The sequence below is a fragment of the Drosophila mojavensis genome, unplaced genomic scaffold (assembly GCF_018153725.1).
Source record: "Drosophila mojavensis isolate 15081-1352.22 unplaced genomic scaffold, ASM1815372v1 contig_36, whole genome shotgun sequence".
Classification (NCBI taxonomy): domain Eukaryota; kingdom Metazoa; phylum Arthropoda; class Insecta; order Diptera; family Drosophilidae; genus Drosophila; species Drosophila mojavensis.
Genome location: NW_025318858.1, coordinates 41,310 through 58,276, shown reverse-complemented (window position 1 = coordinate 58,276; position 16,967 = coordinate 41,310). Strand labels below are relative to the sequence as shown.

Genomic DNA, 16,967 nt, shown 5'->3' with positions numbered 1-16,967 from the left:
TTGAGCCAGTTAATCACACGTTTCATAAGGCTATGCCTTTTATTTAGCGAGTAAACTCTGATCAAAATTTCCACAAGTTGTGATGGCATTCATGTACCTGATGTACATCGAGTCTTGTAGCATTCAGCTTTTGTCATGCAGAGTCTCGTAGCATTCAGCTTTTGTCATGCAGCTGCCCTAGTTCAAGTATTGGTTTTGTTACATTCACTAGCAGAGTTGAGCCAGTTAATCACACGTTTCATAAGGCTATGCCTTTTATTTAGCGAGTAAACTCTGATCAAAATTTCCACAAGTTGTGATGGCATTCATGTACCTGATGTACATCGAGTCTTGTAGCATTCAGCTTTTGTCATGCAGAGTCTCGTAGCATTCAGCTTTTGTCATGCAGCTGCCCTAGTTCAAGTATTGGTTTTGTTACATTCACTAGCAGAGTTGAGCCAGTTAATCACACGTTTCATAAGGCTATGCCTTTTATTTAGCGAGTAAACTCTGATCAAAATTTCCACAAGTTGTGATGGCATTCATGTACCTGATGTACATCGAGTCTTGTAGCATTCAGCTTTTGTCATGCAGAGTCTCGTAGCATTCAGCTTTTGTCCATGCAGCTGCCCTAGTTCAAGTATTGGTTTTGTTACATTCACTAGCAGAGTTGAGCCAGTTAATCACACGTTTCATAAGGCTATGCCTTTTATTTAGCGAGTAAACTCTGATCAAAATTTCCACAAGTTGTGATGGCATTCATGTACCTGATGTACATCGAGTCTTGTAGCATTCAGCTTTTGTCATGCAGAGTCTCGTAGCATTCAGCTTTTGTCATGCAGCTGCCCTAGTTCAAGTATTGGTTTTGTTACATTCACTAGCAGAGTTGAGCCAGTTAATCACACGTTTCATAAGGCTATGCCTTTTATTTAGCGAGTAAACTCTGATCAAAATTTCCACAAGTTGTGATGGCATTCATGTACCTGATGTACATCGAGTCTTGTAGCATTCAGCTTTTGTCATGCAGAGTCTCGTAGCATTCAGCTTTTGTCATGCAGCTGCCCTAGTTCAAGTATTGGTTTTGTTACATTCACTAGCAGAGTTGAGCCAGTTAATCACACGTTTCATAAGGCTATGCCTTTTATTTAGCGAGTAAACTCTGATCAAAATTTCCACAAGTTGTGATGGCATTCATGTACCTGATGTACATCGAGTCTTGTAGCATTCAGCTTTTGTCATGCAGAGTCTCGTAGCATTCAGCTTTTGTCATGCAGCTGCCCTAATTCAAGTATTGGTTTTGTTACATTCACTAGCAGAGTTGAGCCAGTTAATCACACGTTTCATAAGGCTATGCCTTTTATTTAGCGAGTAAACTCTGATCAAAATTTCCACAAGTTGTGATGGCATTCATGTACCTGATGTACATCGAGTCTTGTAGCATTCAGCTTTTGTCATGCAGAGTCTCGTAGCATTCAGCTTTTGTCATGCAGCTGCCCTAGTTCAAGTATTGGTTTTGTTACATTCACTAGCAGAGTTGAGCCAGTTAATCACACGTTTCATAAGGCTATGCCTTTTATTTAGCGAGTAAACTCTGATCAAAATTTCCACAAGTTGTGATGGCATTCATGTACCTGATGTACATCGAGTCTTGTAGCATTCAGCTTTTGTCATGCAGAGTCTCGTAGCATTCAGCTTTTGTCATGCAGCTGCCCTAGTTCAAGTATTGGTTTTGTTACATTCACTAGCAGAGTTGAGCCAGTTAATCACACGTTTCATAAGGCTATGCCTTTTATTTAGCGAGTAAACTCTGATCAAAATTTCCACAAGTTGTGATGGCATTCATGTACCTGATGTACATCGAGTCTTGTAGCATTCAGCTTTTGTCATGCAGAGTCTCGTAGCATTCAGCTTTTGTCATGCAGCTGCCCTAATTCAAGTATTGGTTTTGTTACATTCACTAGCAGAGTTGAGCCAGTTAATCACACGTTTCATAAGGCTATGCCTTTTATTTAGCGAGTAAACTCTGATCAAAATTTCCACAAGTTGTGATGGCATTCATGTACCTGATGTACATCGAGTCTTGTAGCATTCAGCTTTTGTCATGCAGAGTCTCGTAGCATTCAGCTTTTGTCATGCAGCTGCCCTAGTTCAAGTATTGGTTTTGTTACATTCACTAGCAGAGTTGAGCCAGTTAATCACACGTTTCATAAGGCTATGCCTTTTATTTAGCGAGTAAACTCTGATCAAAATTTCCACAAGTTGTGATGGCATTCATGTACCTGATGTACATCGAGTCTTGTAGCATTCAGCTTTTGTCATGCAGAGTCTCGTAGCATTCAGCTTTTGTCATGCAGCTGCCCTAATTCAGGTATTAGTTTTGTTACATTCACTAGCAGAGTTGAGCCAGTTAATCACACGTTTCATAAGGCTATGCCTTTTATTTAGCGAGTAAACTCTGATCAAAATTTCCACAAGTTGTGATGGCATTCATGTACCTGATGTACATCGAGTCTTGTAGCATTCAGCTTTTGTCATGCAGAGTCTCGTAGCATTCAGCTTTTGTCATGCAGCTGCCCTAATTCAGGTATTAGTTTTGTTACATTCACTAGCAGAGTTGAGCCAGTTAATCACACGTTTCATAAGGCTATGCCTTTTATTTAGCGAGTAAACTCTGATCAAAATTTCCACAAGTTGTGATGGCATTCATGTACCTGATGTACATCGAGTCTTGTAGCAGTCAGCTTTTGTCATGCAGAGTCTCGTAGCATTCAGCTTTTGTCATGCAGCTGCCCTAGTTCAAGTATTGGTTTTGTTACATTCACTAGCAGAGTTGAGCCAGTTAATCACACGTTTCATAAGGCTATGCCTTTTATTTAGCGAGTAAACTCTGATCAAAATTTCCACAAGTTGTGATGGCATTCATGTACCTGATGTACATCGAGTCTTGTAGCATTCAGCTTTTGTCATGCAGAGTCTCGTAGCATTCAGCTTTTGTCATGCAGCTGCCCTAATTCAGGTATTAGTTTTGTTACATTCACTAGCAGAGTTGAGCCAGTTAATCACACGTTTCATAAGGCTATGCCTTTTATTTAGCGAGTAAACTCTGATCAAAATTTCCACAAGTTGTGATGGCATTCATGTACCTGATGTACATCGAGTCTTGTAGCATTCAGCTTTTGTCATGCAGAGTCTCGTAGCATTCAGCTTTTGTCATGCAGCTGCCCTAATTCAGGTATTAGTTTTGTTACATTCACTAGCAGAGTTGAGCCAGTTAATCACACGTTTCATAAGGCTATGCCTTTTATTTAGCGAGTAAACTCTGATCAAAATTTCCACAAGTTGTGATGGCATTCATGTACCTGATGTACATCGAGTCTTGTAGCATTCAGCTTTTGTCATGCAGAGTCTCGTAGCATTCAGCTTTTGTCATGCAGCTGCCCTAATTCAGGTATTAGTTTTGTTACATTCACTAGCAGAGTTGAGCCAGTTAATCACACGTTTCATAAGGCTATGCCTTTTATTTAGCGAGTAAACTCTGATCAAAATTTCCACAAGTTGTGATGGCATTCATGTACCTGATGTACATCGAGTCTTGTAGCAGTCAGCTTTTGTCATGCAGAGTCTCGTAGCATTCAGCTTTTGTCATGCAGCTGCCCTAGTTCAAGTATTGGTTTTGTTACATTCACTAGCAGAGTTGAGCCAGTTAATCACACGTTTCATAAGGCTATGCCTTTTATTTAGCGAGTAAACTCTGATCAAAATTTCCACAAGTTGTGATGGCATTCATGTACCTGATGTACATCGAGTCTTGTAGCATTCAGCTTTTGTCATGCAGAGTCTCGTAGCATTCAGCTTTTGTCATGCAGCTGCCCTAATTCAGGTATTAGTTTTGTTACATTCACTAGCAGAGTTGAGCCAGTTAATCACACGTTTCATAAGGCTATGCCTTTTATTTAGCGAGTAAACTCTGATCAAAATTTCCACAAGTTGTGATGGCATTCATGTACCTGATGTACATCGAGTCTTGTAGCATTCAGCTTTTGTCATGCAGAGTCTCGTAGCATTCAGCTTTTGTCATGCAGCTGCCCTAATTCAGGTATTAGTTTTGTTACATTCACTAGCAGAGTTGAGCCAGTTAATCACACGTTTCATAAGGCTATGCCTTTTATTTAGCGAGTAAACTCTGATCAAAATTTCCACAAGTTGTGATGGCATTCATGTACCTGATGTACATCGAGTCTTGTAGCATTCAGCTTTTGTCATGCAGAGTCTCGTAGCATTCAGCTTTTGTCATGCAGCTGCCCTAGTTCAAGTATTGGTTTTGTTACATTCACTAGCAGAGTTGAGCCAGTTAATCACACGTTTCATAAGGCTATGCCTTTTATTTAGCGAGTAAACTCTGATCAAAATTTCCACAAGTTGTGATGGCATTCATGTACCTGATGTACATCGAGTCTTGTAGCATTCAGCTTTTGTCATGCAGAGTCTCGTAGCATTCAGCTTTTGTCATGCAGCTGCCCTAATTCAGGTATTAGTTTTGTTACATTCACTAGCAGAGTTGAGCCAGTTAATCACACGTTTCATAAGGCTATGCCTTTTATTTAGCGAGTAAACTCTGATCAAAATTTCCACAAGTTGTGATGGCATTCATGTACCTGATGTACATCGAGTCTTGTAGCAGTCAGCTTTTGTCATGCAGAGTCTCGTAGCATTCAGCTTTTGTCATGCAGCTGCCCTAATTCAGGTATTAGTTTTGTTACATTCACTAGCAGAGTTGAGCCAGTTAATCACACGTTTCATAAGGCTATGCCTTTTATTTAGCGAGTAAACTCTGATCAAAATTTCCACAAGTTGTGATGGCATTCATGTACCTGATGTACATCGAGTCTTGTAGCAGTCAGCTTTTGTCATGCAGAGTCTCGTAGCATTCAGCTTTTGTCCATGCAGCTGCCCTAATTCAGGTATTAGTTTTGTTACATTCACTAGCAGAGTTGAGCCAGTTAATCACACGTTTCATAAGGCTATGCCTTTTATTTAGCGAGTAAACTCTGATCAAAATTTCCACAAGTTGTGATGGCATTCATGTACCTGATGTACATCGAGTCTTGTAGCATTCAGCTTTTGTCATGCAGAGTCTCGTAGCATTCAGCTTTTGTCCATGCAGCTGCCCTAATTCAAGTATTGGTTTTGTTACATTCACTAGCAGAGTTGAGCCAGTTAATCACACGTTTCATAAGGCTATGCCTTTTATTTAGCGAGTAAACTCTGATCAAAATTTCCACAAGTTGTGATGGCATTCATGTACCTGATGTACATCGAGTCTTGTAGCATTCAGCTTTTGTCATGCAGAGTCTCGTAGCATTCAGCTTTTGTCATGCAGCTGCCCTAATTCAAGTATTAGTTTTGTTACATTCACTAGCAGAGTTGAGCCAGTTAATCACACGTTTCATAAGGCTATGCCTTTTATTTAGCGAGTAAACTCTGATCAAAATTTCCACAAGTTGTGATGGCATTCATGTACCTGATGTACATCGAGTCTTGTAGCATTCAGCTTTTGTCATGCAGAGTCTCGTAGCATTCAGCTTTTGTCATGCAGCTGCCCTAGTTCAAGTATTGGTTTTGTTACATTCACTAGCAGAGTTGAGCCAGTTAATCACACGTTTCATAAGGCTATGCCTTTTATTTAGCGAGTAAACTCTGATCAAAATTTCCACAAGTTGTGATGGCATTCATGTACCTGATGTACATCGAGTCTTGTAGCATTCAGCTTTTGTCATGCAGAGTCTCGTAGCATTCAGCTTTTGTCATGCAGCTGCCCTAATTCAGGTATTAGTTTTGTTACATTCACTAGCAGAGTTGAGCCAGTTAATCACACGTTTCATAAGGCTATGCCTTTTATTTAGCGAGTAAACTCTGATCAAAATTTCCACAAGTTGTGATGGCATTCATGTACCTGATGTACATCGAGTCTTGTAGCATTCAGCTTTTGTCATGCAGAGTCTCGTAGCATTCAGCTTTTGTCCATGCAGCTGCCCTAATTCAAGTATTGGTTTTGTTACATTCACTAGCAGAGTTGAGCCAGTTAATCACACGTTTCATAAGGCTATGCCTTTTATTTAGCGAGTAAACTCTGATCAAAATTTCCACAAGTTGTGATGGCATTCATGTACCTGATGTACATCGAGTCTTGTAGCATTCAGCTTTTGTCATGCAGAGTCTCGTAGCATTCAGCTTTTGTCATGCAGCTGCCCTAATTCAGGTATTAGTTTTGTTACATTCACTAGCAGAGTTGAGCCAGTTAATCACACGTTTCATAAGGCTATGCCTTTTATTTAGCGAGTAAACTCTGATCAAAATTTCCACAAGTTGTGATGGCATTCATGTACCTGATGTACATCGAGTCTTGTAGCATTCAGCTTTTGTCATGCAGAGTCTCGTAGCATTCAGCTTTTGTCATGCAGCTGCCCTAATTCAGGTATTAGTTTTGTTACATTCACTAGCAGAGTTGAGCCAGTTAATCACACGTTTCATAAGGCTATGCCTTTTATTTAGCGAGTAAACTCTGATCAAAATTTCCACAAGTTGTGATGGCATTCATGTACCTGATGTACATCGAGTCTTGTAGCATTCAGCTTTTGTCATGCAGAGTCTCGTAGCATTCAGCTTTTGTCATGCAGCTGCCCTAATTCAGGTATTGGTTTTGTTACATTCACTAGCAGAGTTGAGCCAGTTAATCACACGTTTCATAAGGCTATGCCTTTTATTTAGCGAGTAAACTCTGATCAAAATTTCCACAAGTTGTGATGGCATTCATGTACCTGATGTACATCGAGTCTTGTAGCATTCAGCTTTTGTCATGCAGAGTCTCGTAGCATTCAGCTTTTGTCATGCAGCTGCCCTAGTTCAAGTATTGGTTTTGTTACATTCACTAGCAGAGTTGAGCCAGTTAATCACACGTTTCATAAGGCTATGCCTTTTATTTAGCGAGTAAACTCTGATCAAAATTTCCACAAGTTGTGATGGCATTCATGTACCTGATGTACATCGAGTCTTGTAGCATTCAGCTTTTGTCATGCAGAGTCTCGTAGCATTCAGCTTTTGTCATGCAGCTGCCCTAATTCAGGTATTAGTTTTGTTACATTCACTAGCAGAGTTGAGCCAGTTAATCACACGTTTCATAAGGCTATGCCTTTTATTTAGCGAGTAAACTCTGATCAAAATTTCCACAAGTTGTGATGGCATTCATGTACCTGATGTACATCGAGTCTTGTAGCATTCAGCTTTTGTCATGCAGAGTCTCGTAGCATTCAGCTTTTGTCATGCAGCTGCCCTAATTCAGGTATTGGTTTTGTTACATTCACTAGCAGAGTTGAGCCAGTTAATCACACGTTTCATAAGGCTATGCCTTTTATTTAGCGAGTAAACTCTGATCAAAATTTCCACAAGTTGTGATGGCATTGATGTACCTGATGTACATCGAGTCTTGTAGCATTCAGCTTTTGTCATGCAGAGTCTCGTAGCATTCAGCTTTTGTCATGCAGCTGCCCTAATTCAAGTATTGGTTTTGTTACATTCACTAGCAGAGTTGAGCCAGTTAATCACACGTTTCATAAGGCTATGCCTTTTATTTAGCGAGTAAACTCTGATCAAAATTTCCACAAGTTGTGATGGCATTCATGTACCTGATGTACATCGAGTCTTGTAGCATTCAGCTTTTGTCATGCAGAGTCTCGTAGCATTCAGCTTTTGTCATGCAGCTGCCCTAATTCAGGTATTGGTTTTGTTACATTCACTAGCAGAGTTGAGCCAGTTAATCACACGTTTCATAAGGCTATGCCTTTTATTTAGCGAGTAAACTCTGATCAAAATTTCCACAAGTTGTGATGGCATTGATGTACCTGATGTACATCGAGTCTTGTAGCATTCAGCTTTTGTCATGCAGAGTCTCGTAGCATTCAGCTTTTGTCCATGCAGCTGCCCTAATTCAAGTATTGGTTTTGTTACATTCACTAGCAGAGTTGAGCCAGTTAATCATACGTTTCATAAGGCTATGCCTTTTATTTAGCGAGTAAACTCTGATCAAAATTTCCACAAGTTGTGATGGCATTGATGTACCTGATGTACATCGAGTCTTGTAGCATTCAGCTTTTGTCATGCAGAGTCTCGTAGCATTCAGCTTTTGTCATGCAGCTGCCCTAATTCAAGTATTGGTTTTGTTACATTCACTAGCAGAGTTGAGCCAGTTAATCACACGTTTCATAAGGCTATGCCTTTTATTTAGCGAGTAAACTCTGATCAAAATTTCCACAAGTTGTGATGGCATTGATGTACCTGATGTACATCGAGTCTTGTAGCATTCAGCTTTTGTCATGCAGAGTCTCGTAGCATTCAGCTTTTGTCATGCAGCTGCCCTAATTCAAGTATTGGTTTTGTTACATTCACTAGCAGAGTTGAGCCAGTTAATCACACGTTTCATAAGGCTATGCCTTTTATTTAGCGAGTAAACTCTGATCAAAATTTCCACAAGTTGTGACGGCATTGATGTACCTGATAAACATCGAGTCTTGTAGCATTCAGCTTTTGTCATGCAGAGTCTCGTAGCATTCAGCTTTTGTCATGCAGCTGCCCTAATTCAAGTATTGGTTTTGTTACATTCACTAGCAGAGTTGAGCCAGTTAATCATACGTTTCATAAGGCCATGCCTTTTATTTAGCGAGTAAACTCTGATCAAAGTTTCCACAAGTTGTGACGGCATTGATGTACCTGATGTACATCGAGTCTTGTAGCATTCAGCTTTTGTCATGCAGTCTCGTAGCATTCAGCTTTTGTCATGCAGCTGCCATAATTCAAATATTGGTTTTGTTACATTCACTAGCAGAGTTGAGCCAATCATACGTTTCATAAGGCTATGCCTTTTATTTAGCGAGTAAACTCTGATCAAAGTTTCCACAAGTTGTGACGGCATTGATGTACCTGATGTACATCGAGTCTTGTAGCATTCAGCTTTTGTCATGCAGTCTCGTAGCATTCAGCTTTTGTCCATGCAGCTGCCCTAATTCAAGTATTGGTTTTGTTACATTCACTAGCAGAGTTGAGCCAGTTAATCATACGTTTCATAAGGCTATGCCTTTTATTTAGCGAGTAAACTCTGATCAAAGTTTCCACAAGTTGTGACGGCATTGATGTACCTGATGTACATCGAGTCTTGTAGCATTCAGCTTTTGTCATGCAGAGTCTCGTAGCATTCAGCTTTTGTCATGCAGCTGCCCTAATTCAAGTATTGGTTTTGTTACATTCACTAGCAGAGTTGAGCCAGTTAATCATACGTTTCATAAGGCCATGCCTTTTATTTAGCGAGTAAACTCTGATCAAAGTTTCCACAAGTTGTGACGGCATTGATGTACCTGATGTACATCGAGTCTTGTAGCATTCAGCTTTTGTCATGCAGAGTCTCGTAGCATTCAGCTTTTGTCATGCAGCTGCCATAATTCAAATATTGGTTTTGTTACATTCACTAGCAGAGTTGAGCCAGTTAATCATACGTTTCATAAGGCCATGCCTTTTATTTAGCGAGTAAACTCTGATCAAAGTTTCCACAAGTTGTGACGGCATTGATGTACCTGATAAACATCGAGTCTTGTAGCATTCAGCTTTTGTCATGCAGAGTCTCGTAGCATTCAGCTTTTGTCATGCAGCTGCCCTAATTCAAGTATTGGTTTTGTTACATTCACTAGCAGAGTAGAGCCAGTTAATCATACGTTTCATAAGGCTATGCCTTTTATTTAGCGAGTAAACTCTGATCAAAGTTTCCACAAGTTGTGACGGCATTGATGTACCTGATGTACATCGAGTCTTGTAGCATTCAGCTTTTGTCATGCAGAGTCTCGTAGCATTCAGCTTTTTGTCCATGCAGCTGCCCTAATTCAAGTATTGGTTTTGTTACATTCACTAGCAGAGTTGAGCCAGTTAATCATACGTTTCATAAGGCTATGCCTTTTATTTAGCGAGTAAACTCTGATCAAAGTTTCCACAAGTTGTGACGGCATTGATGTACCTGATGTACATCGAGTCTTGTAGCATTCAGCTTTTGTCATGCAGTCTCGTAGCATTCAGCTTTTGTCCATGCAGCTGCCCTAATTCAAATATTGGTTTTGTTACATTCACTAGCAGAGTTGAGCCAGTTAATCATACGTTTCATAAGGCCATGCCTTTTATTTAGCGAGTAAACTCTGATCAAAGTTTCCACAAGTTGTGACGGCATTGGATTACCTGATGTACATCGAGTCTTGTAGCATTCAGCTTTTGTCATGCAGTCTCGTAGCATTCAGCTTTTGTCATGCAGCTGCCCTAATTCAAGTATTGGTTTTGTTACATTCACTAGCAGAGTTGAGCCAGTTAATCATACGTTTCATAAGGCTATGCCTTTTATTTAGCGAGTAAACTCTGATCAAAGTTTCCACAAGTTGTGACGGCATTGATGTACCTGATGTACATCGAGTCTTGTAGCATTCAGCTTTTGTCATGCAGAGTCTCGTAGCATTCAGCTTTTGTCCATGCAGCTGCCCTAATTCAAGTATTGGTTTTGTTACATTCACTAGCAGAGTTGAGCCAGTTAATCATACGTTTCATAAGGCCATGCCTTTTATTTAGCGAGTAAACTCTGATCAAAGTTTCCACAAGTTGTGACGGCATTGATGTACCTGATGTACATCGAGTCTTGTAGCATTCAGCTTTTGTCATGCAGTCTCGTAGCATTCAGCTTTTGTCATGCAGCTGCCCTAATTCAAGTATTGGTTTTGTTACATTCACTAGCAGAGTTGAGCCAGTTAATCATACGTTTCATAAGGCTATGCCTTTTATTTAGCGAGTAAACTCTGATCAAAGTTTCCACAAGTTGTGACGGCATTGATGTACCTGATGTACATCGAGTCTTGTAGCATTCAGCTTTTGTCATGCAGTCTCGTAGCATTCAGCTTTTGTCATGCAGCTGCCATAATTCAAATATTGGTTTTGTTACATTCACTAGCAGAGTTGAGCCAGTTAATCATACGTTTCATAAGGCCATGCCTTTTATTTAGCGAGTAAACTCTGATCAAAGTTTCCACAAGTTGTGACGGCATTGATGTACCTGATGTACATCGAGTCTTGTAGCATTCAGCTTTTGTCATGCAGAGTCTCGTAGCATTCAGCTTTTGTCATGCAGCTGCCCTAATTCAAGTATTGGTTTTGTTACATTCACTAGCAGAGTTGAGCCAGTTAATCATACGTTTCATAAGGCTATGCCTTTTATTTAGCGAGTAAACTCTGATCAAAGTTTCCACAAGTTGTGACGGCATTGATGTACCTGATGTACATCGAGTCTTGTAGCATTCAGCTTTTGTCATGCAGTGTCTCGTAGCATTCAGCTTTTGTCATGCAGCTGCCCTAATTCAAGTATTGGTTTTGTTACATTCACTAGCAGAGTTGAGCCAGTTAATCATACGTTTCATAAGGCCATGCCTTTTATTTAGCGAGTAAACTCTGATCAAAGTTTCCACAAGTTGTGACGGCATTGATGTACCTGATGTACATCGAGTCTTGTAGCATTCAGCTTTTGTCATGCAGTCTCGTAGCATTCAGCTTTTGTCATGCAGCTGCCATAATTCAAATATTGGTTTTGTTACATTCACTAGCAGAGTTGAGCCAGTTAATCATACGTTTCATAAGGCCATGCCTTTTATTTAGCGAGTAAACTCTGATCAAAGTTTCCACAAGTTGTGACGGCATTGATGTACCTGATGTACATCGAGTCTTGTAGCATTCAGCTTTTGTCATGCAGTCTCGTAGCATTCAGCTTTTGTCATGCAGCTGCCCTAATTCAAGTATTGGTTTTGTTACATTCACTAGCAGAGTTGAGCCAGTTAATCATACGTTTCATAAGGCTATGCCTTTTATTTAGCGAGTAAACTCTGATCAAAGTTTCCACAAGTTGTGACGGCATTGATGTACCTGATGTACATCGAGTCTTGTAGCATTCAGCTTTTGTCATGCAGAGTCTCGTAGCATTCAGCTTTTGTCATGCAGCTGCCCTAATTCAAGTATTGGTTTTGTTACATTCACTAGCAGAGTTGAGCCAGTTAATCATACGTTTCATAAGGCTATGCCTTTTATTTAGCGAGTAAACTCTGATCAAAGTTTCCACAAGTTGTGACGGCATTGATGTACCTGATGTACATCGAGTCTTGTAGCATTCAGCTTTTGTCATGCAGAGTCTCGTAGCATTCAGCTTTTGTCATGCAGCTGCCCTAATTCAAGTATTGGTTTTGTTACATTCACTAGCAGAGTTGAGCCAGTTAATCATACGTTTCATAAGGCTATGCCTTTTATTTAGCGAGTAAACTCTGATCAAAGTTTCCACAAGTTGTGACGGCATTGATGTACCTGATGTACATCGAGTCTTGTAGCATTCAGCTTTTGTCATGCAGAGTCTCGTAGCATTCAGCTTTTGTCATGCAGCTGCCCTAATTCAAGTATTGGTTTTGTTACATTCACTAGCAGAGTTGAGCCAGTTAATCATACGTTTCATAAGGCTATGCCTTTTATTTAGCGAGTAAACTCTGATCAAAAGTTTCCACAAGTTGTGATGGCATTGATGTACCTGATGTACATCGAGTCTTGTAGCATTCAGCTTTTGTCATGCAGAGTCTCGTAGCATTCAGCTTTTGTCATGCAGCTGCCCTAGTTCAAGTATTGGTTTTGTTACATTCACTAGCAGAGTTGAGCCAGTTAATCACACGTTTCATAAGGCTATGCCTTTTATTTAGCGAGTAAACTCTGATCAAAATTTCCACAAGTTGTGATGGCATTCATGTACCTGATGTGTACATCGAGTCTTGTAGCATTCAGCTTTTGTCATGCAGAGTCTCGTAGCATTCAGCTTTTGTCATGCAGCTGCCCTAGTTCAAGTATTGGTTTTGTTACATTCACTAGCAGAGTTGAGCCAGTTAATCACACGTTTCATAAGGCTATGCCTTTTATTTAGCGAGTAAACTCTGATCAAAATTTCCACAAGTTGTGATGGCATTCATGTACCTGATGTGTACATCGAGTCTTGTAGCATTCAGCTTTTGTCATGCAGAGTCTCGTAGCATTCAGCTTTTGTCATGCAGCTGCCCTAGTTCAAGTATTGGTTTTGTTACATTCACTAGCAGAGTTGAGCCAGTTAATCACACGTTTCATAAGGCTATGCCTTTTATTTAGCGAGTAAACTCTGATCAAAAGTTCCACAAGTTGTGATGGCATTCATGTACCTGATGTACATCGAGTCTTGTAGCATTTTTCTGTTTGTATGTCTAGGCAGAACACACATTTGTGATCTCCGCTTCTTCCCTACTCATACATGATCAGCTGACCAGCAGCTGCATGGCGAGGGGAAGATAGTACGGAGATACATTTTTATTCAAACAATACTTTACAATAGCATTTCTTAAGAATATGAGTAGCGCCTATAAGATACTTAGAAATATACAGAAGGTCTATATTTACCAAAACTTTTCATAAAATGATTCAATTTAAATGGCCATAAGTGCACAAGAATAACAGTGCAGCTTAATGTTACAAAATACAGATAAAAAGAGCAATTTAAAGATAATACAAAATGACAATAAAGTGCTTGAGTAGCTGATAATAGACTAATATGATAACTAAGATATAAGTTTTACAATAGTAATAGATAGCATTAATTAATATAATTCAATTTTCTTTTTCCATTAATAAGCATCTGCAAGATGCACTGAGAAATTAGCACTGAGAGTAGCTAATTGGAATTATGGAGAAAAATCGAGACAAAGTCTGGTCATTTTCTCCAATATGGGCATAAGCTAAAAATAGTTTAAATTACAGAAAATTAATGATAATTAATATAGATAATTATTTTCTTTTCATTTTACATTTGAGTTGCAATAGCTAAAAGAATATGCACAACTGTCACCATACAACGTTTGTGCAGTAGTAAGTTGTTACATAGTTATCGGTGAGTTATCGAGAGTAACTACATATATGGCAAGTCAAAGACTATGAACAATAAGAATTAACAATTGATAAAAATTATTGATATTAAAGTTCTAAAGTTCATGTTATTAATTAATTATATACTAGTTTTAATTATTATTTAGTTAAGTTTACATATTTACAATGTTTATGCATAGCGATATTTGCTGCAATATATCGTATGTGTAAACATATGTTTGATTTTGATTGCAACTATATAATAATTATTTTTGAATTAATTTAATATAGTTTAATATTCATAAAAAATTTAATAATTTGTATTTAAAATAGTTTTTCAATTCATTTTAGCAATTTTGATTTCATTAATATTCGTTCGAAACATCGCAAGTACAATTGAGTAAGTGACGATGCATCCCTGGCTTAGTGCCTATCGGAGTGCATAATCAAAACAAAACAAAACAAAAACAGCTAACTGAAAATTGCATTAAATGCAAATTTGATGCTGCTAATTGGTAAGTTTAAATATTAATAATTATATTAGTGGTATTAATGATATTAATAATTAATATTAATTAATTATTATCTTTGCATATATTGGGTAGTCTAAAAAGTTTTTTCGTATTTTGCCAATAGATGTCGTTGGCGTCGTATATCTCCAGTGCTACCAATCACATTGTGTACACATTGTGGTGTTCGATTGGTAGCACTTTAAGCTTCGATTGCCAAAAAAAAAAAATGTAATTCAAAGAATTTGAAAAAAGTTACAGCTGTTCAAAAATGAGTGAAAATAAAGAAGAAATTCGCTATATTTTGAAATTTTTGTATAAAAAAGGGAAGAATGCCACGCAAGCCACTAATGAAATTTGTGATGTTTACGGTGACGATGCTCTATCAGTTCGTGTAGCACAACAATGGTTCGCACGCTTCCGTTCAGGAAATTTCGATGTGAAAGATGCACCTCGCTCTGGTCGACCAATCTTTGAAAAAGTCGATGAAATTATGGAAAGGATTGACCAAGACCGTCACATAAGCAGCCATGACATCGCAAATGAACTAAACATTCATCATCAAACGGTTCTGAACCATTTAGAAAAGGCTGGCTACAAAAAAAGCTCGATGTATGGATACCACATGAATTGTCTGTGAAAAATTTATTGGACAGAATTAACATTTGCGATTCTTTGCTGAAACGAAATGAAATCGAACCATTTCTGAAGAGAATGGTAACAGGAGACGAAAAATGGATCAAATACGACAATAATGTGCGAAAAAGATCATGGTGCAAGAGTGGTGAAGCTCAACAAATGGTCGCAAAGCCAGGATTGACGGCTCGAAAGGTAATGCTGTGTGTTTGGTGGGATTGGAAAGGAATAATCCACTATGAGCTGCTTCAGCCTGGTCAAACGATTGATTCGACACTTTACTGTGGACAACTGATGAGATTGAAGCAAGCAATCGAAAAAAAACGGCCAGAACTGATCAACAGAAAGGGCATCGTATTCCATCAGGACAACGCCAGACCACACACATCTTTGATGACCCGGCAAACACTGAGAGAGCTTGGCTGGGAAGTTTTAATGCATCCACCATATAGCCCTGACCTTGCACCTTCGGACTACCATTTATTTCGGTCAATGCAGAACTCCCTTAACGGAGTAAAGTTGGCTTCAAGAGAAGCCTGTGAAAATCACTTGAAGCAGTTTTTCAAAGAGAAACCACGAAAGTTTTACACGAATGGAATTATGTCTCTAGTGGAAAAATGGCAAAAGGTGGTCGACCAAAATGGTGCATATTTGATTTAATAAAGTTTATTATAAATATTTAAAAATATGATTTGAAGTTTCATTACAAATACGAAAAGACTTTTTAGACTACCCAATATATAGCTGCAATTATACAAAATGCAGAGGGGCGCAAATACTGAAGATAGTGAAATTGCATTAACTGCAAGCTGACTAGCAGGTAAGTAAATTTTGCAAAATAGAAATTAATAATTATAAAAGTAAAAATTAAAGATATTAATAATTAATATTAATTTTTATCTTTTTATATATAGAGCTGCTGCCATACAAAGTGTAGAGGGGCGCAAAACTGGAAATAGCAGAATTGCATTAATTGCAAGATGACTAGCAGGTAAGTGAATTTTGCAAAAGTAAATAAAAACATTAAAAGGCTATTAATGTTGATTTTTTCTTTGCAGAGTACATCTTTTTGATTTGAATAGTCAGGTCCGCATGAGGCTGACTGACTGACTATATTTATTTATTTACTGCTATACTACTGTATAATATAGTAAATTTGTTGACGCATGCTTTGATAATGAAAATTTTAAAAAATTAAGCAATAAACTAGTAAGTATTGCAATAGAGAAAAATGAATTCAGTAATTATTGCAACATGTGATATAGAATCAGAAAAAGCGAAGCGATTCAATATTTTGATGCTTTCATAACAGAAAATTTTAAAGTATTCGGCAATAAACTAGTAAGTATTGCAATAGAGAAAAATGAATTCAGTAATTATTGCAACATGTGATATAGAATAAGAAAAAGCAAATCGATTCAATATTTTGATGCTTTCATAACAGAAAATTTTTAAAGTATTCGGCAATAATCTAGTGAGTATTGCAATAGAGAAAAATGAATTCAGTAATTATTGCAACATGTGATGGAGAATCAGAAAAAGAAAATCGATTCATTATTTTGATGCTTTCATAACAGAAAATTTTAAAAATATAAGCAATAAACTAGTAAGTATTGCAATAGAGAAAAATGAAATCAGTAATTATTGCAACATGTGATATAGAATAAGAAAAAGCAAATCGATTCAATATTTTGATGCTTTTCATAACAGAAAATTTTAAAGTATTCGGCAATAAACTAGTAAGTATTGCAATAGAGAAAAATGAATTCAGTAATTATTGCAACAAGTGATATAGAATCAGAAAAAAGCAAATCGATTCAATATTTTGATGCTTTCATAACAGAAAATTTTAAAAGT

At 38.1% G+C, this 16,967-nt stretch overlaps 1 long non-coding RNA gene across 2 annotated transcripts; it reads left to right on the top strand.

The window, feature by feature from the left end:
• Positions 1-13,975: 13,975 nt before the first annotated feature.
• LOC122757246 lies at positions 13,976-16,181 on the top strand. 2 transcript variants are annotated; one of them, XR_006357203.1, is made up of 4 exons: positions 13,976-13,990; positions 14,317-14,480; positions 15,855-15,930; positions 16,025-16,098. It is a non-coding gene; the product is annotated as an uncharacterized LOC122757246 (long non-coding RNA). The 2 variants fall into 2 exon arrangements; XR_006357202.1 differs by lacking the exon at positions 13,976-13,990 and adding an exon at positions 16,169-16,181 and having other exon boundaries at positions 14,425-14,480; positions 16,025-16,101.
• The last annotated feature ends 786 nt before the right edge of the window (positions 16,182-16,967 follow it).